A 22,516-nucleotide genomic window follows, 5' to 3' on the forward strand; every position below is an offset into this window, starting at 1 on the left:
CTAATCCTAGAGCTACAAAGCAGACTGGTGGCAAGTACGTGGCCTCCCCTCCCACCCCCCAGTGCTAACTTGTCTTATGTGTATTATGAAAATTACTGTTGGCCCCTCCCCCCCTTTTTCTTTAAATAAAATAAAAATGACACCTATGTTAATGTGGCATGAGTTTCAAATATATTCTGATCCTTCAGAATGTTTCCTTTCCATATAAATCCATACTTTATGCATACCTCCACCCCTGGCTAGAGAGGGTGGCTCCATATCCTGCCATCTCCTGTAACAGGGATGTTTGTTAAAGGTGAGCTCTTGATCATCATGTTCTTGAAGCCAAGAATGGGTAAAGCTGATCCCTAAAGAAGTTGTAGGTTTTATTTTTGCAAGTCTGAATTGAATCAAAAAATAAAATAGCATGATGTCTTTATCTAATAGGACAATTGAAGTAGCCCTTTCTCAAATTGGCACCATAAATACTAACTTAAGCCTAGTAATTGGAAGGCCTTTGTGGCCAAGCCCTTAGCATGTGCCCCATTGATTTCCCCCAGAGATCTGGCAGGCATGATCCCCATTGGATAGATGTGGACCACATCACCATGATCAGCGCCTTGGCCAAGCCTCCAGGGTTGCAGAGGGTGGCCACACAACATTACCATAAATCAAATGTTTAGAACCAGCTCCTTTGTGCTTCATATTAGAAACATGTTATTTCTTTAAGGTGAAAATAAAATTGTAAATACCTAGGCCACCAAGTGAGTATGTTTTTTCTTTTCCTACTTGATATTTGTTGCAGCTGGTGGATGATTAGGAATAAAAATCTAGTGGAGGGCTAGTTGTCTTGGGACCATCATTCATCCCTCCTGTACCTACTTCATCCTCCACTGCTGTGGTCTCACTTAAAGCAAGCAACCAGGATAAAATCAGCCCCTGTAACTGACACCAGCTCAATGTTTTGACGTCACATTAAGGGTTCAGTGAAATTGCTACCTTCTCTGCCATCTCTGACTTCAACAACAACAGATGCCCGTGTTTCATTTGCTAAGTACAGTGTACCCTTGAACAACATGGGAGCTGGGGTCACCAGCCCCTTGTGCCATCCAAACTCTTGAGTGTAACTTTTGACTCCCCCAAAACTTATCAGTAGCCTATTGTTGATTGATCAGAAGCCTTACCAATAACAGTCAATTAACCCTATTTTGTATATTTATATACCATATTCTTAAAGTAGGCTAGAGAAAAGAAAATGTTATTAAAGTAGTAAGGAAGAGAAAATACATTTGCACTCATGTACTATAAAAAATCCACATGTAGGTGGATCCACACAGTTCAAACCTATGGTCAAGGGTCGACTGTAGTTGTTAGAAAGTAAAACTGAAAAAAAAAATGCAATTAAAAGTTGGGAGAAGTTGTTACTACATTTTCTTATGGGAGAAATAACAGGTTCAGTTATAGGTTCTCATACCTGGTCTACTTCTCCTTTCGTCTTAAGATTAATCCTATTATATCCAGGTTTCAAAATCTTGGTGAAGCTGTCCCATCTCTGCCTCTGCCTTCCTTACCTTGTCTATGCTTACAGTCAATAACCTGTCCTGGTCTCTGATAACTGGATTGTTTTTGCTTACTCTTTGTTTCTGTCTGAATACAGGGCCTGCATATGAGCTAAGGTTGGCTCTCAGGGTTGACTCCTAAATGCTTCTCCAAAACTATTAAACATGTTGCTGGCGGTGAACAGGCCCTCAGAAATTCCTGGTGGTTTGCTTAAGTAGCATGAAATTAAAACCCTGATGTCAGTCCAAGGGGAAACCAGCACTCCTGTGCCCTGTGGGCCTTGTGAGGAAGTGCCCTGGTGTACACAGGTCCCAGGAAGGGTGTGGAGCGGTAGCTTATTGGGCACAGCACAAGGCCACCCAGTGCTATAACAGGCCATAATACTCACCAGTCCCTGCTGCTGCAGGTTGGCTTCCTATAATAGCAGGACTCTTTGATTCCTAGGTCCTATCTCCTAGTTTGCTTGATTATCGGAAATTTGAATTTGATGGTCCAGCTCAAAATGCCCCCTAGAAGTTCTGTGGAAAGATGTCAAGCTTGAGCAAGGCAATTCTGCCCCTTCCTTAAATTTGTTGAGATGTCAGATATAACTACAAACCTTAGAAACCAATATTACACAACTTTTTCATAATAAATGATATTAAATAATGCCTTATTTTTTAACAGCTTTACTGAGCTATAGTTCACATAACCGTACAGTTCAGTGGCTATTAGCCTATTCAGATCTGTGCATACATCACTACCACAATCAATTCTTAAACATTTTTTATTATCTTTGCTATTACCTCCTTGTCACCCCACCTCTTCATCCCCCTAAAGTTTTAGGCAACTACTAATCTTTTCCAATATGGATTTGCCTTTTCTGGACATTTCATATAAATGAAATCCTACAATGTGCGTCCTTTATGACCCGCTTTTTTGATTTAGCAGAATGTTTTAGGATTTATCCTTGCAGCATGTATCAGTACTTCATTTATTTTTATTAGCATCCTTGGTTCTTCACCTTTGTCACTGGTGCCTGCCTTCAGCTTTAAAACCAACCACCTACCTCACTGATAGCCAACCATGTTCTAGCCTCAAATGAAAACTGCAGAGTTAACCATCCACCCCACAGGGGACGCAGGTGACAAGCGGCTTCAGAAATGGATTCCTGCTAAGGTGTGTTTTCTGTTTGAACTCTTAGAAACACAGTGATCCCCCCAACCACCGCCCTGGAGAGATCTTGATGCTAAACATCAGGCTCATCACAGGACAGGTACAGGGTGGTCAAGGTTTGGAATGGGGGAGTGTTTGGGAAGCACTCCTACCTGCCCACAGAGAGCAGCTCTCCAGCCCCCAGGAAGGTTGGGACTGGCAGGTGTTCTGCTCGTGTCCAAGGCCTGGATCAGGGTATGCAGCCGGTCCCTCTAACTTTTGTGTGCTCACCCCTAGGAAGGGACACAAAAGCTGGTATTGCTGAGCCAGATCCCTTCTTGTCATGGGAGAATACTTAAAACTCATATTTCAGAAGGGTCTTGTTAAGTTGGCTGCTCTTTTGTATCTTACTGGCATCAAGGACATTTCTTTGGTGTTGCCTCCTGGGAGGCCTTCTAACTGTCCTCCACTTTCCCTTGCAGTGTACATCGTTGAGTAAGCGTGGACACTAGTAACTTCTGGGAACTTGGTGGCATTTTGGTCAATCTAACAAGTTGAGCAACCACTGGGTGCTGAGCAGTCTTGAGGTATGGCTCTCTTTGGGGAAATGGAGGGGAGTTGTCTAAAGGGCCAACTTTGAAAATGGTGCCTAGTGTATTCTAGATGTTGAAGCAGGGCCTTTAGTAATGGTGCATATGAAAAAGATTTACACTTACTAGCCTGAAAAGAAAAAAAAGGCAATGTGGCTGCTAAAAGGGCTGGTGTGAGTTCGGACTGTATGGCTAAAACTGAAGTGAGAGAAGAAGATGCCCCATTGTGGTTAGGTCACATTTGGTTAGATAATGCTTGTCATGGAATCTGGACCAATTGCAGCCTTGGCTTGGGAGAGACCTGGGTGGGAAGGGCTCCATAAAGTTTTCATAAAGGTTGGCTTAAAGAAAAGGTATGTTCTCCAAAAATAATTGGGAGAAGTAGTTATAGAAACATCTAAAGATTGTTCAACTAATCAGTCCATTCTAGTTTTTTGCTAACAACAATGACAGCAAATATTTTGTTGCTATGCACCAGACATGTTCTAAGCACTTCTTACATATATCCTCTTAACCTGTAGAAGAAAAGATTCAAGTGGATACCCACTTGTTGACTAAAATTTATTTGGAGAGATAACAAATGCAGGATAGGTTGTTCTGCAAGGTGCCAACTGGTAGAGCTGGGAAAGGTGGGTTGAACCGTAGAGAGAATTTGTCTCCACTATGAAAGGCACCATCACAATTGTCCAGTAAAAGGCAATGGGCACCTTGGATGCCTGGCCAAGCCCATGCCCTTGAGGCTGTTTTAGTTGGGATGTAGAGGAGGCCTCCTGTGGTGTTTTGGGATTAGGTACATACAAGGCTGGTTAACAGTCCATGAGCCATTTGAGAACATTCTTGAACCCATATACAAAATGGCTTTGGCACTCCTTGTAAACATGAATGCATTTTTCAAGCAAATAGATATTTAGGCAACAGTCCTAAGAGTTCCTCTGGTCTGCGGCAGAAATGGGATAGGTAGTGGCAGAGAGAGGAACTTTGTCCAGGACACACTGATGTGTTCGCTGCCTCACAGAGGTCCTTCTCTGGGGCTTCTCCTGTGGAAGGCACACACAGTGTTTGATTCCTCTTTCCCAGTAAGTGGCCACCACCCCAGTGAATGCTACAGCCATCACTTAAGACTCCTGCAGACTTTCCCACCTCAGAAGTGGGCAGGTTCTGCTGGACCTGAGACCAGGCAATGTTCTCTGTGATCTTGGAGGGCTTTCTGCATTTAGTCAACCCTGTAGGCTGCCAGATCCTGGTCTGTCTTGGGTTTTCATCCTTACCTAAACAGTGGAATGCCAGTATATAAAGCAGAGAAAAGAGGTGTTGATTTTAAATTCAAATTTATAACATCCTTCAAAGATGAAATAATGAAAACTGATACTGCTTTGCTCTTGGGGTTTATGGATCGTAACTGTCAGTGTCTGTATCGCATTTCTTTTTCAGTTCTCTAATAAGGAGTTAATTCTGATGCCGGCAGGAGTATGATTGCCAGTTAGCCTTGCAAGAAAACAAACCAAAAAGTGTATGAAGTCAACAATGTGGGGACACTTTTTAGTGATTCATGGGTAGCAGCATAAGATGTGCACAAAAATAAGTGAACCTGGCAACACCAACTATTGTTGTGTTGGTCTCTAGTAGAAGATACACACTTGATTGTGCATGTTTTAATATATTTTATTTAACTCAGTATATTCCAAAACACAATTTCAACACGTAATCAATATTTTAAATAAAGGTATGGTTTGCATTCTTTTTTCATACTAAGACGGTGGGTATTTCACACAACACATCTCAGTTCTGATTAGCCACATTTTATGTTCTCAATAGCCACATGTGGCTAGTGGCTATCATTTTGGATGGTGCAGTGCTCGAGAGCCTTTATATACCTTATGGTAAGAATCTTTTGATGTAAATATTGTTGCTACATTTTACTAGAGAAGAAACTGAAGTTCCTAGAAGTTAAATCCTACTGCGGGTCATCCTGGAGAGTCTGAATGGAGGAGCAAGAATTAGGACCTGGTCTGTTCATCTCCGAACTCTGGTTTTTTTTTTTGTTTTTAAATACATCGGTGCACATTATTTTGATTAAAAAAAAGTAGTTTTAAAAAACTTTAATTTTTGATTTTTTAATTTATGGTTTTATTTTGATTTTGATTTTTTAAAAAACACTAATTTTTTTAAGACAAAGTTCCACAAAATGCTACCTGGGAAGAGGGGTTCTGGTCTATTTCACTCATTTGTATTTTCATCAAGAAACCTGAATTCTAGAAAAAAAATGGAGCACTGGGTGTTATACGCAAACAATGAATCATGGAACACTACACCAAAAACTAATGATGTAATGTATGGTGATTAACATAACATAAAATTAAATTTAAAAAAAGAAAAATTTTTTTCATTTATAAAGCTTTCGTTCCCTGGTTTATTAAAACAAATGTGAGATAGTCAAAGATAGGCAGACTACATCATTTGCAAAAATCAGGGGGCCAATTTGGCAATGTCTGATACCTAAGAAGACCTCATTCTTCCTGTGAGACCGACTTTTGGCGTGCTTTGACTTTCAAAGTCTCCCTGCCTTGGTGTTTCCTTCATTTCCTCCAGTTCATGGCCAAGGATCTCAGTGAGGTTTTTCGCACTGCCTACCCCCTCCCACCCCGAGAAGTTGCATGCAGTGGGATCTGGGCAGCTGGGTGGCTGCTTTTCCTGAGGAAAGTGAGTGTTTTACACAGAACACCCTGTCTGGTGCCAGGAAACATGTTCAGTCAGGAACCTCTGAGTCATGTGACAGGAGTGACTAGGGCCTCATCCTGCTGAGAAATGAAGCTGTCAGAGATTTCTTGTAGTTGTGGGGAAAACCAGTTCCACCTTTATGTCCAGACACTGGTTCCTACCGTTGCGTGGTCCGTAAAAGAATGGGACCTGTGTGGTAGAAATTGAGAAACAACAGTAGCTCAATAATGGTGCACTCATGGCATACTCCTGTACAAGCTGGTCATGGACAGTATTTTGAGTGCTCCATTCTTGAGTCATTCTGTTCTGTCCCCAGAATTTAGGATAGGTAGATATCTCCTGAGCATCCAGGTCAGAATCTCCCTTGTGCTGAACTACAACCCCTTGCTTTAGTTTATACTCTTAACGCTTTGATGCCATTCTAGAGAGTTTAGGTGCCGGTGTTTCTACCACGCTGTTTGTGTCGAAACCGTGGTTGTTGTGAATTAGATGTCACATAAGAGAGTGCTCATCCTGGAATCTGCCAGAATTAAGGGCCTATCATGTAGGACCAAACCCCTAGACCATATTATTCCCCAACATTATATAATCAAGTTTAGCTGTCTGAGAGCATATTTCTTACCTACATAAAACTGAAGCATCTGCTTCAAAATAACTGTTTTATAGATGCTTCAAATCAAGTGTTTTATAGTTTTATGCTCTAAATAGTTTATCCATTAAAATGTATTTATGAAGCACCATGTTTTGTACAAATCACTGTATAACATACGGAGACTAGTGTAAAAAGTGAAGGAAGAGGATCTAATTGTAGCTCAGGTTCCCAAAGGAAGTTCATTTTGAGGAACTAAAAAGACATGGCAGCCTCCCCGAAGTGCACGGAGACCCTGAGGCACACTGCAGAGAGTGAACCTCGGGCTCCTGTGAGACAGAAACAGAACAGCAAGGCTGTGCTGCCCTTCCAAGATGTGGACAATTCAGTCATCTAGATCAGTGGTTCCAGACCTTGAGCATGCATGCAGCAGATCATCCAGGGGGCTTGTTAAAAACACAGACTGCTGGGCCTTACCCCCGAGGCTCTGATTCAAGAGGTCTGAGGTGGGGCCAGAGAATTTGCGTTTGTAACAAAGGTCCAGGCTGATGCTCCTGATCTAGGACCCCACTTTGAGAACCACACTGTTCTATACAAATTGTTAAAACTATTGAAAACTAAGGACAGTGAAAAATGCAGATCAGCACAGTAATTGGAGCCAAATTCCAAGATCAGACAGAAGCACAGAGAATTCCCAGAGGGGAGGGTTCAGACCAGACGGGTTGGAGGCTGTCACTTGCCCACACTTATTAAGTCTCATTAGAAAGTTCCTTAGTAAGAAGGAATCAGAGATTGACACCGGAATCTTTTGTCACCCCTGTGTCTTATTTTGTATATGTACATGTATTGATATAATATTTGCTTTGCTCTATCTGTTTTGGCTATGAACTGAACTGTGTCCCCCATAAAATTAATATGTTAAACCCCTAACCCCCAATGTGACTATATTTGGAGATAGGGTCTTTCTAGAAGTAATTAACATTAAGTCATAAGAATGGGGCCCTAATCCAGTAGGACTGGTGGTCTTGTGAGAAAAGGAAGAGACACCAAGGGCCCACACATGGAGAAAAGGCCATCTACAAGCCAAGGAGAGAGGCCTCAGGAGCCAGCAAACCTGCTGAGACCTTGATCTTGGACTTCCAACTGCCAGAACTATGAGAAAATAAATTTCTCTTGTTCAAGCTGCCCAGTCTATGGTCTTTTCTTTTGGCAGCCTGAGCAAGATAATATAGGGTGCAACCAAGGTGAGAAGATGAGCTTCCTAGAGCAAGGGAAGGAGAAGCTTGGAAGGGGGCTCTGTAAGTGGAGACTCGTCCAGCTCCCAGCAGGTGACAAGAACTCTGAAGAGGTGAAGTGTCACGGGAAATGAGCACAAAAAGCTGAGGTCACAGTAGGCAGAGCCAAAGATCCCTAGGTAACAGACTCCACAGACTTGAACAGTGAATATCTGCATCGGCTGAAGACTCAAGACCTATCTTCCATTTTCAGATGACATATAAGCTCCAAAGATTCTGGTGAAGGGGGTGCCTGGGTTACTCGGTTGGGCATCCACCTCTTGATTTCGGCTCAGGCCATGATCTTAAGGTTGTGAGATCGAGCCCCTACTCGGGCTCAGCACAGAGTCTGCTTGAGATTCTCGTGCTGTCCCTCTGCCTCTCCCTGCTTGCTCATTCTCTCTCTAAAATAAATCTTAAAAAAAAATGTGTCACTTATTGCTCTGAATGTTGTGATTAAATTCGTATCTACTTTGTGATGTATTGAATAAATGATAAGCTAAGCTTATATAATACTTTAAAGTTTTTATAATGAAAAAATTTCAGTATACACAAAAATAATAGAAAGATGGATGCCTGTGTATCCATTATGCTGCTTCAACTATTATCCATTTATAGCCATCTCTTTAATTTATTCTTTCACTCCACTTTACTGGTGGATTATTTTGAAGTGGTCCGCAGACACCGTTATCATTTGACTCATAAATATTTCGGTATCCATTTCCTAATCCATGAAACCATTATACCTAAAAAGCTAACAAAAGTCCCTTAATGTCTTAAAATATCATACAGAATTCAAATTTCCCCGATTTTCTCAGTGATCTTTAACCATATGTTTATATCCGGGTCAATGTAAATTTACAGTGATTGGTTGATACTTTTCAAAAAAAAAGTCAGGATTATTGATGCTCAAATGGTTCCAGCTTTGGCCGGTGTGAGCCTCTTCATGTTGGCCCCTGGGTGTTCTATACATAACTGTAGTGGTCTGTGATAGTTTTGCTTTCTGGTATTAGTAAGTTTCAGGCTCATTTTGTTCATTTTCTAGCTTAGCTCTGGTATCCCACATCTCTCCAGAAGATATGAACTCCTTTAAGTGGGACAGGCTATTTTGTGACCAAATATGGTGCTGGTGTTGTGCATTGCTTCAAAGTTGGGCACTTTTGTAGGTCTATTCAATAGAAATAATTTTTTTTTTAGTAAGAGAAAATATATCATGAATTCATACTGAAATTCAGGACAATAGGTTATTTAATCTCTTCCATCTCAAAGTGTATATCTCCTTTCTCCCATCCTGAAAGTCCTCGCCAACAATATCATTCATTTGCTACAATGTATGCACCAATGGCTCAGAATAATAACACCATCACCAACAATATGAAAACAATTCAGGTTTGTTTGGAGGTAGGTTTTGTTTTTGGTTTTTGTCCTTAGAGCAGTCATGCCACCAACTTGATTTTATATTTTGCTTTGGATTTGGGAGGATTGCTTTAAAATTTTAATTTTTTTTGATAATTATGTGGAGTATTACCTTGTTCCAAGTGAAATATACAAGAAAAAATGTGTTCAGAGAATTTCCTCCATTCAGTTTCCCTTTTCCTTTATAGTAACCATTTTGGTTAGTTTCTGGTTTATCCTTCCACTTAAAAATGTATAGGCAAATGTGTTTGTATATTTGTATTTATCCCATACCCCTCACATTTCTCCACCTTGCTTTTTTCATTTAATCCCAGAGATCATAGCCATATAATTAAAATATTTTGCACTCTTTTAAACCACCTTTTTGTGGTGTTATTTACATACCAAAAAATACACCCATCTGAAAGTTACAGTTTGATGAGTTTTAGTTTATGCAGTAATGCAACCATCACCACAATCTAGTTTTAGAACATGTCCGTTATCCTAGAAGGTCCCCTCCTGTCCCCTTGCTTGTCAGCCCACGTTGGTGCCAGCAAAGATGATCTCTTTCACGTTGCTATTGACAGCTGCAAAGTATCCCATTGTGTGCATGTACCATCCTTTATTTAGCCAGCCCCTACAATCCTTCAATGAATAGCCTTAGGCACGTGTTTGAATTTTTGCCAGTGTATCTTTGGAATAAATTCCTAGAAGCGTTTCTGAGTCAAATTGTCAGTGAATATGCAATTTCTCTAAAAAAAATGCCAGGTTTTCCTTTTGAAGTGGTTCTATTTGGCATTACCACCAATAATGTATGACCGTGACCATTTCCCTCCAGCCTCACCAACTGAGTAGATTGTTAAACTTAGAAATTGTATCTCAATATAGTGTTAATATTCATTCCTCTTCCTAAAAGAAGGCTGAACATTTTTTCAGGAGTTTAAGGGCCTTTTGCATTTTGTGTGTGTATGAGATGTCTGCTTCTATTCCTTGTCCATTTCTCTATTCTTATTTTTAGAATCTTTATATATTAGAAATATTTTTGATAAGTTGCAAATATTTTTCTCATCCTTTTACATTTCTAAATTTTTTTTGCTCTGGATAAAACGTTTTATTTTTTTGTGGTCAATGATCAGTTTTTCCCCATATTTCTTGTGGATTTTGAGTCAGGAAAAGCTTTCCCTGTCCTGATTGTGGAGGAATTTGCTCCTCTTTGCTTCTAGTATTGATATAGTTTATTTTTAAGAAAAAATTTTTTTTAGATTTTATTTATTTGAGAGAGAGAGAGACAATGGGAGGAGTGGCAGAGAAAGGGAAAGAATCTCAAGCAGATTCCCTGCTGAGTGTGGAGCCTGGCACGGGGCCCCATCTCACGACCCTGAGATCATGACCTGAGCTGAAATCAAGAGTTGGACACTTAACCAACTGAGCTACCCAGGCGCCCCTCCTTTTTTTATTTTTTAACATTTTATTTTCTGATTTGTCTGGATTTATTCTGATGTGCAGTATAAGGAACAAATCTGATTTTTATCTTTTTCTGTATGGTTATCTTGATCTCTCATAACATGTATTTAAACCCCAGCTTATCTCCACTGATCTGAGATGCCATCTGTATCATACACTAAATTTTTATACATAATTAGGACTATTTATGGATTTTCTGTTTCATTCTATTTATGCATAAATGCCACACTGTTTTAATGGTAGAGATTTTATAATTTGTTAAAATGTTTTTTTCTTCATTTATCAACTTTAAATATTTATCAACTCCTTGTTAAGAAAAGCAAGGCTTCACCTCATTAACCTCATTTCTTGTTCCTCCGCCCAGCTTTTCAGAATATATGTTTTTCTTCTTCTACCAGTTACATTTTAAATTTAAATTAATGGTTAATTCTAAAAAAAAAAAAAAACTTTATTGGGATATAATTTACATACACTAAAATGTAAACATTTTAAATGTATGCTTTGAGGAGTTCTGACAAAATTATATACCTGTGTAACTACCAGCACAAAATAACATGTAAACATCACATTTTTTGGTTGCAGCAAATTTAGTCAGTATGTGTTAATTTCTCAAGGAGTAAGATGAGGGCATTAGTCCCATGCCCTGTCCTTTGCCACTTTTCCTTATCTTCTACCTCTCAAAGTTCGTATGTGTAATTTTTTTTTTTTTACAATTTCACACTTAATAACATTTGAATTGTCACTGTACTTAAATATTCCATGCTTTGTCTATGGGTTGATTATGAAATTTGAAAAATAGATATGTAGTATTTACATTATTCCAACTCTAAATCTTATTCTCTGCCTAGTCAAGGGGTTGCTGAAACTCCTTTTCCCTCTTCACAGTCAAATGTTAGGACCTTGATACCACTGAAAACAGGGTATTTCTGATATCTAGATCAAATGGAATATCTTCTTCAGTCCTCTATTAATTGCTCACACCATGATTCATATTTTAACCATGGTTTTTCTAGATAGAATGTTTTTTCTAGAATCCTGAAGTGCCTTTAAAAAAAAGTCTCATCTTCGAAAACATAAAGGCTTTCATTGATACCAACTACAGAATGCAATCCGCTTTTCTTAGAGATATCCCTTGTAGACCATCACAACTTCCTACTCTAGCCTGGACTGGTTGCTATCTAGGACTGCCAGCCAATTCTCTGTCTGGGGCTTCCCTTCACTAATCACTGCCCCTCCTCCTACCTGGGTTATACTAACTGCTTTCTGGATTTCATTTCCTTCTCTTTCTTGTTTTCCTTCCTTATTTTCTTGAAGCATATCCTTGAGTAACTTCCTCAGAAAGAACACATGGGAAGACAACTTTAGGTCTTTGTCTTTCTGAAAATGTCTGTATTCATTCTATCTCATATTTGATTGATAGTTTGCCTGGGAATAAAATTCTATACTAACAAATTTCCCTCAGAATTGAAAAGTTATTGTTCCACTGTCTTCTATAATTTGATTGTTGCTGATGTGAGAACCTGTATCAGTATGATCCTCATTCCTTGGTACTCAAAATTTTCCCCCTCTGGAAGCATCTAGGATTTTTCTTTTATTCTTTGGTGTTCTGAATATAGTAGATCACCACCACCACCACCAATTGGTGATTTCACCTTCCATGGTCAACTGCAGTCCAGAAGCAGAAGATCCTCCTTCTGACATATCACCAGAAGGTCAATAGTACCCTAATGCTACATCACAATGCCTTACATCACTCACCTCACTTCATTTCATTGTGTAGATATTTTATCTCACATCATCACCAGGAGATGGGTGAGTACAGTACAATAAGATTTTGAGAGACCACATTCACATAACTCTTATTACAGCATATGATTATAATTGTTCTACTTTAATATTAGTTATTGCTGTTAATCTCTTACTGTGCCTAATTAAACTTTATCATATGTATGTATAGGAAAAAACACAGTATATATTGGGTTTGGTACTATCCACAGTTTCAGGCATCCACTGAGGGTCTTGGAATATATCCCCTGCAGATAAGGGCTGTGGCTACTGTACTCATGAGTCTTCTTTCATTTCAATTATCCTTTTAGTGGTCCCTTTCAATCTGAAATCTGGTGACATTGTGTAACCCTGGAACATTTTTTTCTATTATTTGGTTTTCTACTTTCACTAACTGACACCACAGGAACTCCTATTAATTGGATGGTCTATGGTAGATTCACGATCTCATTTTTTTCTTTGTCTTAAAATATTTACATTGCCTTTCTGCTTGCTTACTAATTTTTCTTGACTTTGACTTTCAGCCCGTGTACTGATTTTTTTTCATTTTAACAATCATATGTTGTTTTTCTAAGCACAGGTAAAGGAATCAGGTAATGATGGAATAGCATGTTCCAGAACACCGAGAACAACTAGAAATGCTATAAAAAAAAAATACCAATCAAATCGGTTTGAAAGCTATTAATGCAGACAGGACTTAAGGGGCCATGATGCAATAGAGAAGGAGTTGCATATAGGTGAGCCCAGTATTCTTAGGCATTTGCTAATTTGAAAATGGTTTAACTCCAAAAGCAGGAAGTCACTACTGAGAGGCTGGGAAGTTGAGTTGAGCCTTTGGCAACCTCTTAGTAACTAGAGAGATGAAATGTAGACGTCAGAGCTACCAAAGCAGCCAAAAGTCTAAGGTCCCAGAGAAAGAGAAGCTACATTGACATGAACTCAACATTTTGTTCCATGTTTACCTCAGACATTTGCTAATTCATAAGACGTATAGGCACAAGAAACTAAAAAGCTGGAAGACTAAGCAGAGCTTTTGACAGTTTTAGGAGTCTGGGGAGGCAGTTCAGTTAATGGCCCACTAATTAAGAGAGGCTGGTAAACATCGCAGGCTTCCACTGGTACCATAGAAAGGCTACACTATAGGATTAAGAGCAAATGAGAAAAAGACCAGTCTTCCCAAAAGACTAAAACCTGACTTTGAATTAATCAAATTTCAGACTGGATAAGATGATGTGTCCCTACTCTAACTGCCACCAGAAAGCAAACTATATTCTCTGTGGAGGAAGATAACATTAGTGGATCTCAATTTTTGTCTCCAATTTTTCTATATACAGTGTTCAGCATGAAATAAAAAATTATCAGACAGTTCAAGAATTAACAAAAAATAAACCAAAGTAGGAAAAAAAATTATAGAAAGATTTACAGATGATTGAAAATATTGCAGTTATATTGGATTATTATCATGTTCAGTAAAATAGGTGAAAAGATTGAAAATTTCTGTGGAGAACTGGAATCAATGAAATAGAATCAAATGGAAATATAGTAACAGAAATTACTGCTAAAAATTCCATGAATGTAAATAAAACAACCTACAGAATATGAGAATATATTTGCAAATCATATATCTGATAAGAGGTTAATAACCAGAATATAAAAGAAACTTTAGTAACTGAATAACAACAAATATAACTCAATTAAAAAGTGTGCAAAAGGCCTGAATAGATATTTCTCCAAAAATACACAGATGGCCGATAAGCACATGAAAAGTTGCTCAACATCACTATTCATCAGGGAAATGCAAATCAAACCACAATGAAGTATCACTTCACATTCATTAGGACAGCTACAAAAACAAAATAACAAACATTGTCAAGGATGTGGAGAAACTGGAACTTTAATGCATTGTTGGTGGGAATGTAAAATGATGCACCTGCTGTGGCAAATAGTATGATAGTTCTACCCCCAAAATAAAAATTAGTATATGGTCCAGCAAGTCTTCTGAACATATACCCAAAAGAATTGAAAGCAAGGTCTCAAATATTTGTACATCCCATGTTCATAGCATTATTCATAACAGTCAGCGTTGGTGGTATGGTGGTTAGCATAGCTGCCTTCCATAACAGTCAAAAGGTAGAAGCAACTTAGTATCCATTGATGGATGAATAGATACACAAATGTGGCATATACATAGAATGGAATATTAACCTTAAAAAGGAAGGAAATTCTGGTCCATGTTATAACAGGGATGAACCTTTAGGACATGCTAAGTGAAATAAGCCAGTCAAAGACAAATACTGTATGGTTTCACTTACATGAGGTACCTGAAGTAGTTAAGTCCGTAGAGACAGAAAGTAGAATACTGGTTGCCAGGAGCTGGGAGAATGAGAGAATGGGAAGTTATTGTTTAATGTGTACTAAGTTTCAATTTTGCAAGATAAGAGCTCTGGAGATTGCACAACATTGTGAATGCACTTAACATTATTGAACTATACACTTAAAAGTGGTTGAGATGGTTAGAGAAAAGGGAACCCTCATGCACTATTGGTGGGAATGTAAATTGGTGCAACCACTGTGGGAAAAAGTATAAAGTTCCTTTAAAAATTACAAATAGAATTACCATATGATTCAATCATTCCACTACTGGATACTTACCCCAGAAAAAAAGCAAATAATTTGAAAAGATAAGTACAGCCCTATGTTTACTGCAGCATTATTTATGCTGGCCAAAATATGGAAGCAACCTAAGTGTCTATTGATAAATGAATGGATAAAGAAGAGGTGGGGTACATACATGCAATGGAATATTAGCCATAAAAAAGAAGGAGATCTTGCCATTTGTGACGACATGGATGTATCTAGAGAGTATTATACTGTGAAATAGAAAGACAAATATATCATTTTGTTTATATGTGGAATTAAAAAAAAACAAAAACAAAAAACCAGAATCATAGAGAAAAAACTGGGGGTCACGGGGGGGGGGGGGGGGGGGGAAAGGGAAATTAAGAGGTACAAAATTCCAGTAATAAATAAGTCATGGGGATGTAAAGTACAGTGTGGGGAACATAGTCAATAATATCATAATAAGGTTATAAGGCAAAAAATGGTAACTATACTTATTGTGGTGAAGATAGCATAATGTGTAGAATTGTTGGGGCTTTATGTCATACACCTAGACATAGGTGTTTTGTTTACATAAGTAAAATTTACCATATGAAAAATAGTTAAGATGTTTAAATACTAAAAAAAAAAAAACCCAAAACACACACAAAAAAACCCACAGATGAATTTAATGGCAGGTTAGATATAGTAAAATAGAGGTTTAGTGGTGTGGAAGATAGGTCAATAGAAAATATCCATAATTAGTCAGAGAAGAGCCATGGAAAATACAGAAGCGAGCATATGAGATATATGGAACAGACGTAATGTAGAAGTCTAACAATCATGGAGACTGGAGTCCCTGAAGACGAGGAAAGTGAGAATGGGGCACAAGCAGTATCTGAAGAGATTGCAGGTAATGATATTCCCAAATTGATAAAAAGATGTTAAGTGACAAAGTGAGGAAGCTCTATAATCCCCACACAAGAAAAACACACCTAGGCACATCATTATAAACCTGTTGGAAACCAGGTAAAGAGAAAATCTTTAAAAGAGTAAAAAAAAAAAAAAAAAAAAATTTGCACTCCATCCTCATTATTTCTAGTTTCCATATTTGTGAATTTGCCTCCTTGTTAAAATTCATTTGTAACCTAAAAGTCCATATTCATGTTGCTTTTACAGACATGCATAGAGCAGCAAAATATTTGAGTTATCCCAATGCCCTAAATGTCTTAGAACCACTAATGTTTTTACTGTCACCATAGTTTTGCCTTTTCCAGGATCTCATAGAGTTGGAATCATACAGTATATAGCCTTTTCAGACTGTATTCTTTCACTTAGTAATTTCAGATTCCTCCATGTATTTCTGTGGCTTGATAACTCCTTTTTATTGCTGAGTGATACTCCATTGTGTAGATGTACTACAGTTTGTTTAGCTATTCACTTTTTTAAAAAGGATTTTATTTATTTGAGAGGGAGAGGGGGAGAGGGAGAAGCAGACTCCCACTGAGCAGAGAGCCTGACGTGGAGCTCAATCCCAGGACCCCAAGATCATGACCTGAGCCGAAGGCAGACACCCAACCAACTGAGCCACCCAGGCACCCATAGCTATTCACTTTCTGAAGCACATTTGAGTCATTTCTAATTGTTGGCAATTAAGAATAAAGCTGCTATAAACATTTGTATGCAGGTTTTTGTGTGGAGGTAAAGTTTTCAATTCTTTTATGTAAGTACCAAGGATCATGGTAGTTGGATTGTATGGTAAGAGTATTTTTGGCTTTGTAAAAAGTGCCAAACCCTTTTCCAAAGTGGCTGTACAATTTTGCATTCCTGCCTGAGATGAATGACAGTTCCTATTGCTGCACATCCTCATCAGCATTTGGTCTTATCAGTGTTTTGGATATTAGCCATTCTAATAGGTGCATAGTAGTATCTCGTTGTTTATAGTATTGTGTTTTTAATTTGGGGTTCCACATCCTTGCTTTTTGTACATAGTAATGTGATTGATATTTATGGCTTACCTTGTATCCTGCAACCTTTGTTTTTGTTTTTTTTGTTTTTTGTTTTTTTAAAGATTTTATTTATTTATTTGAGAGAGAGAGAGCGAGCGAGCATGAGAGCACGAGTGGGGAGGAGAGGGAGAAGCAGACTCCCCGAGAGCAGGGAGTCCAATGCAGGGCTCAATCCCAGGACCCTGGGATCATGACCTGAGCCAAAGGCAGATGCTCAACAGACTGAGCCACCCAGGTGCCCCTATCCTGCAACCTTTGTAAAGTCACTAGTTCTGGAAGGTTCTAGAAGGTTACAGTGTAGATTCTCTGAAATTTCTATGCAGAACAACCATGTCATCTGCAAGTAGGGACCGTTTTATTTCTTCCTTTCAAATCTTTATGCCATTTCTTTCTTTTTTTTTTTTTTAAGATTTATTTATTAGAGAGAGTGCGAGCGGGAGGAGGGGCAGAGGTGGAGGGAGAGAGAGAAGCTCAAGCAGACTCCCTGCTGAGTGTAGAGCCCATCACTGGGCTTGATCTCACGACCCTGAGATCACAACCTGAGCCAAAATCAAGAGTTGGACACTCAACCGACTGAGCCGCCCAGGCACCCCTATGCCATTTCTTTTTATAGACTTATTGCAGTGGCTAGAATTCCCACTAATATACTGAATAAGAGTGGTAGAATGAACATTCTTGCCTTGTCCCTAATCTTAGAAGGAAAACATTCAGCTGTTTACCAAGTATGACATTTGTAGATTTGGTTGTAGATGTTTTTCATCAAGTTGAATTAGTTTCCCTTTATTCCTCACTCAGAATTTTTAAATCACAAATGGATGTTGCCAAACCAATGTTTAGGAGGCGAAATATGGTAATGCTTATATTTGACAAGAATAATGTTTCAGGGCACCTGGTTGGCTCTGTCAGTTAAGTGTCTGACTCTTGGTTTCAGCTCAGGGTCCTGAGATCAAGCCCCACATGGGTTCCCAGCTCAGCAGGGAGTCTGCTTGTCCCTATTCCTCTGCTCCTCTCACTCTCTCTCTCTCTCTGGAATAAATAAATGTAATCTTAAAAGGAAAAAAAGAATAAAGTTTCTTCCACTCTGATTCACTGGAAAAATAAGAATGAATTAAAACCAAAGCATGTAAAAGGGAAAAAAGTGATAGAAGCAGAAATCAGTGAAATTAAAAACATGAAAAGAATAGGAAAAAATGAAACAAAAACTGGTTTATTGAAAAAATCAAAATTGATAGACCTCTAGCCACACTGACCAAGAAAAATAGAGAAAACACAAATTACCAATACTGAGAAATAGTGTATACCACTAAAGACCTTAACTAACATTAGAAACTTGACACAGGTGTTCTATAACTAACTCTATGATGGTAAATTTGACAACTTAGATGAAGAGGACCAATTTCTGAATGACAAAAATGGCTAAAACTCAGGAAGAAATAGAACAACCTGAATAGTCCCATACCTACTAAAGAAATTGAATTTGTACTTAAAAACCTTCCCACAAACCAGAACAACCACTATAGAAAAACCATAGAAAGTAATACTCTCAAAATCACTATAAATAAGTCAAGATAAAGTCTTTAACAATATGTAACCCATTAGTAGGCAAGAAATAAAGAAACAGAAGACCCAAACAAAAAAGAATAAAATTGCCCAAAGTGCTAATATCAATGGTAACCTTACACTGGGATCCCTGGGTGGCTCAGTCAGTAAGCATCCGACTCTTGATTTCTGCTCAGGGTCATGATCTCAGGTCATGATCTCAGGGTCATGAGATTGAGCCCTGTGTTGGGCTCCATGCCCATCATGGAGCTTGTTTAAGATTCTCTCTGTCCCTCTCCCTCTGCCTCTCCCCCACCCACTGCTCCCTTAGACTCTCTCTCTAAAAAAAAGAAAGAAAAAGGAAACACACATATATGATACTTATATTTATGACAAAAGTCCAGAGTGGTGGGGAAAAAGAGTTCTCTTCAGTAAATACAACTGGATCACTTCTATAGCGATATGTGAAAAAATACCCATTCCTCACATAGTACACAAAATCAATTCCAGATAATTGTTGTTATATTGGTGAAAGGTAAAGCAATTCTAAAGCATAATATGGAAGAATTTTGAGTTTAAGGCAAGTAAAGATTTCTCCAATAAAATACAGAAAGCATTATATATTGTTTTCTTGAGCTCTTTACAGATTTTCACAGCATCCTCTTCTTGTTTTATGGATGTGATATCTTCTCCATAGTGATATAAATTCGAATCTTTTAACTTAGGTTTCTTGATTTTCCAAGACCACCTTTTTGCTTGTTTACTTTTTCACATTCCTGGCGTCCACATATGTCTGATGGTTCTAAGTTTTCCTAGGACTAGATACTTACAGGTAGCAGATGTAAGTTTCCTTTGCTGTTGTGTAAGTAGGTTTGTTTCTTCATTGGTCTGAATGGGAAAGCTGATGGGGAGCTCTGGGTACATGGCTGGATGGACAGCCCTTTGGCTGGGAATCTCCAAAATGTCAGGATTCCTAAACCATTAGCCTGTCATCACAGAACCAGACCCATTTCTCTAGAAGCTTTCTGGCTTCTTTCCCTGGTGATAAACACTGGACTGCCAGGCCCTTGGAACCTTGCCACCTCTGGGTCCAAAGCGCCCTAAGTTTCTCCAGGGATGTCTCTTCCCTAGCCCTCTGTGGCCCTCTTTTGTATAAATTTACCTCTGGCTTCCTCTACTGGACTTCTCTCAGCATCATGCTCTCATCCACTTCTCTTCTCCCAGAAGAATGTGAAAATCTTTAATCTACTGAATACCCCTTCCTTTATTCATTTCTTTTGTTATTATTGTTGTTATTCAATGGTAGCAAGTGGAGGAAAATAGATTTTGTCAAACTACCCTCTTAAAATGGGAACTTCTAACTTTTAACTCACTTAACTTAGTGTTTGCTAAAATTATTCGGACATAATATCCTATTAAATTCCAAATGGAACATATATTTAGAAACAGTGTTATATATGGATTTGAGGGGATTATGGGAAGGTTGATCAATCTGACTATGGGAATAAAATTTCTTGTGTCCTTTATGACGAAAACCATGTCAGGATCCCCACATGTAGAATTTTTTTTTTTATTGTACTAAATGTTTCAGTAATACAGCTTAGGCATCCTGGTGTTCACAAGCCCTGGGGTGTGAAATCTTATAACTGAGTACTTTTCCAAGTAGCAAAATGAATCTAAAAATGTTTCAAGGAAAACCCATGTTCTGTCCACTAGTACTCAAGTCTCTTTAGGGCAAGAAGCCTGGTTAACCTTCACATCCTTCAGAAAAGATTCCCAACTCATCTGTTCACTTATCACTTCTCTTCATTTATCTCTCTGCCTTCAGCCTGCCACATAGAAAAGCACAACACTGGGCTCTCCTCAGAGAATATAATCTCAACCTGTCAGCTATGCAACTTCTGCTCAAAATCCAGGCTGAGTAAAAACAGTCTGAAGGAAGATCATCTAAAGTAGTGTTTCCTAAACATTATTCTGTGAAACACTGGCCCTGCCAGATACCAGCAGGTCCTTAAGGATCAAAGAAGTTCCATGATTAACCAAATGCACAATTGCATATTAAAGGGTCTGAAAAGGAAAGCCCCATAGGAACTACTGTGTTTAACTTCTTTTAAACCAGACTTTCCCCAACAGTATTTGACTCTGGAACCTTTCCTCAGGGGTTTTTACCAGAAGCACACATAAGAAATCCACTTCTCCATTTGTTACACAATGTTGCTGGAAAAAAATCATCTCTTGTGATACTTGTTGTCCAAAACACTCCACAAAACAAGTGTCTTTCTGAGTTTGTGTGAAGTGGGGGGTGGGAACAGGGGCACTTTACCCTTTCTGATGAGCAGAACCATGTAACTTGTTCCCCTTTTTTCTCGAGGAAACTCTGAGTCAAACTTGATATTCAGTCTTAGTAAAGATATCGGTTTCTGTGATTAGCATATTTACTTCCTTCCTCTTTCCATATTCTTATTGTTTTGATTTTATTTAATCCTGTTACTATATCCTTTGGTAAACCCTCTCAAAAACATTCTAGGAACAGTTAAGACCAAAAAGTGTTTCAAAGGGCTAAGAAAGAAAACCTGACCAAAATGACATTTAGTGTTGATGGATGATAATGTAATATTTATGATCATATAGATTCAACAATACAATCACAGTCTAATCACACATTGTGACAACTTTCCCAGGACTTCAAAAATTTTTGTGTGGATTTCAATTGTAAGAAAATATTGGCTTTAAAAAATAATTACTATCATGTTGTTGTGCCATGGTGAAGTACTTGATAACAAAAAGAAAAACCTCAGAGAAACTATAGTTTTATATTTCCATGACATGGGGGGATGTGGACACATTTAAGAATAGTTTAGACAAGTTTTATTTCAAAATGCAAATTCATCATCAGAGGAGGTTGGCTGTTTCCCTAGGCTTCGTTTGAACATATTACCTCATCTAGGACACATATCATGCTGTTCTTAGGAAATGTCTTCAGTTGGCTTTTTAAGTGACAATGCACAATCCTGCTAATGGGGGAAGGGAAGAAACGAGGGTAGAAGAGGATTCAGAACTGAGGTCTTCAGTGACACACATCCCTTAGAATTTATGTTGAGTTATAATTAAGCTACTTTCTCCCTAACATTAATCATGATGTATGGGTGGGGAGGGAAACTAAACACCTGGTAGTATGATAATAGTTAAATAAGTTATGGTGGAATACTGCAAAATCAAGAAAACTGAATTTTAAAAAATACTTAACAGTTTTAATGCAGCTTTAAGCACTTGTGAATTTGGAATCATAAATATTTAATCTTTTGATTTTTGTGTTAGTCAACATTTGCCATCTTCAGTTAGAGATACTAAAACAGAAAAGTTAAATTTATTATTCTGAATTCAAAACACTAAATAAGTACAAAAGAAAGTTAAATAAGTGATGCTATTTTATAAATTTATAGGTGTATTTATTTATTTATTTTTAAAATAGGCTCCATGCCCAGTGTGAGGCCCAATGTGAGGATTGAACTCATGGCCCTGAGATCAAGACCCAAGCTGAGATCAAGAGTCAGATGTTCCACCGACAGAGCCACCCAGGTGCCCCAAAGCTTAAAAGACTTTTAAGACTCCCTGTATTATTTATTGAGTAGTACAGGCTACTAACATTATGTACAAATTGTTTCAAATTTTCTAAAGCCTAACGTGTATGTCTATATAGAAAAAAAATCTACAGAATTATAATGATGCATATTTACAAAGCTTTATTCCCTGTTATGGGATGTTTGTTTTCTTTTTCATGCTTTTCTGTGTTTTCTACATTTTCTACAGTCAACATATATAGAATTTTTAATATGGAAAGAAAACTTAAAAATGGCCATGTTCTGGTTCCTGACCTTTCTC

This window comes from Neomonachus schauinslandi, chromosome 10 (genome assembly GCF_002201575.2).
Source record: "Neomonachus schauinslandi chromosome 10, ASM220157v2, whole genome shotgun sequence".
NCBI classification, from domain to species: domain Eukaryota; kingdom Metazoa; phylum Chordata; class Mammalia; order Carnivora; family Phocidae; genus Neomonachus; species Neomonachus schauinslandi.